The sequence below is a fragment of the Cebus imitator genome, unplaced genomic scaffold (genome assembly GCF_001604975.1).
Source record: "Cebus imitator isolate Cc_AM_T3 unplaced genomic scaffold, Cebus_imitator-1.0 Scaffold280, whole genome shotgun sequence".
Taxonomy (NCBI): Eukaryota; Metazoa; Chordata; class Mammalia; order Primates; family Cebidae; genus Cebus; species Cebus imitator.
The window spans coordinates 2,144,686-2,146,670 of record NW_016107595.1 but is presented as its reverse complement, the minus strand read 5'-3'; positions in this window follow the sequence as shown (position 1 = coordinate 2,146,670).

The window sequence follows — 1,985 nt, the reverse complement described above, 5'->3', positions numbered from 1 at the left end:
TAGTAGAGACGGGGTTTCACCATGTTGACCAGGATGGTCTCGATCTCTTGACCTCGTGATCCACCCGCCTCGGCCTCCCAAAGTGCTGGGATTACAGGCGTGAGCCACCGCGCCCGGCCTCATAGCTGTAGTTTTTAAATGAAAGCTGTAAGAGCCATGATTGCACCTGTCTATGTTTATATATTTATTTTATAGGTATGTAACACTTTCTCCCTCTTGATGGAATTCCTAAAGATCAACTTGTAAAGGAGCTCTGTTTCATTAGCTTTAGAAAACCACATGCGCTTACGTAAATTAAGTCTAGTCAAACAGGCTTCTGTTATCTTTAGATGTGGAAGGCGGTAAAAGTGTAGACTATAAAACTGTAAATTAAATGTAGGAACGCCGCATGCAATCAAAGTGAACTGCTTGGCTGGACGGTGCTCAGCTCTGTCATCTCAGCACTTTGGAAAGCTAATTGGAGGTGGATCATTTGAGGCCAGGAGTTCAAGAACACCCTGGGGAGCCGAGCAGGCGGATCACGAGGTCAGGAGTTCGAGACTATCCTGGCCAACATGGTGAAATGCCGTCTCTACTAAAAATACAAAAATTAGCCAGGTGTGGTGGCAGGCACCTGTAATCCCAGCTACTCCTGAGGCTGAGGCAGGAGACTTGCTTGAACCCGGGAGGCGGAGGTTGCAGTGAGCTGAGATTGTGCCACTGAACTCTATCCTGGGTGACAGAGCAAGACTCCATCTCAAAAAACAAAAAACAAAAAACCACACACACACACAAAAATTTACCATGCATGGTGGCTCTCACTTGTAGTCCCAGCTCCTCGGGAGGCTGAGCAGGGAGGATCACCTGAGCCCTGGAGACAGAGGTTGTGGTAAGCCGTGATCACACCACTGCACTTCAGCCTGGGTGACAGAACAAAACCCTGTCTCAAAAAATAAATAAAAATTTTTTACAAAGTGAATTGAGGGTGAGCAGGGTGGCTCATGCCTGTAATCCCAGCATCCTGGGAGGCTGAGGCAGGTGGATTGCTGGGTAACATAGTGAAACCCTGTCTATACTAAATATATAAAAAAAGTTAGCTGAGCGTTGTGGCTCGCGCCTGTAGTTCCAGCTACTCGGGAGGCTGAGCAGGGAGGATCACTTGAGCCCTGGAGTCAGAGGTTGCAGTGAGCTGTGATGTCACCCCGCTGCACTCCAGTCTGGGTGACAAAGTGAGACCCTGTCTGAAAAAAAAAAAAAAGGTGACTTGCTTAATGGATGTCGAGTCTGACAATAAATTAATTTTAAAAAGTAAAGGAGAGACCCATAAGTGGGTTTTTTTCTGGCTTACTTGGATGGTTATTTTTGAGACATGGTGTCATTTCGTCACACAGGCTGAAGTGCAGTGGTGCGATCTCGGCTCACTGAAGTCTCTGCCTCCCAGGTTCAAGCGATTCTTGTGCTTCAGCCTCCTGAGTACCTAGGATTACAGGCATGAGCCACCACGCCCAGCTAATTTTGTATTTTTAGTAGAGACAGGGCTTCTCCATGTTGGTCAGGCTGGTCTCGGACTCCCGACCTCAGGAGATCCACCCGCTTTGGCCTCCCGAAGTGCTGGGATTATAGATGTGACCCAATGTGCCCGGCCAATGTTTGTGTTTTATAGAGATGGGGTCTCACTATGTTGGCCAGGCTGGTCTTGAACTCCTGGCCTCCAGTAATCCTTCCACCTTGGCTTCCCAAAGTGCTGGGATTACAGGCCTGAGCGTGGTGCCAGGCCCGATATGTTTAATTTTTTAGGTTCTTTGCTTCTTTGATTTTTGATACTTGATTTGACAACAAACGTAACTTAAGGTGATGGTTATTATTTCAATGTTTCTTGAAATGTTCACGAGTAATTAAGCATAATTGTTGAACACAAGTAAGTTCAATTAAAGTGAGATGAAGGCTTATAAATAAGCTTTTCAACAATATTGTGTTTTTTAATATGCCTGCTTAAATATCGTTTT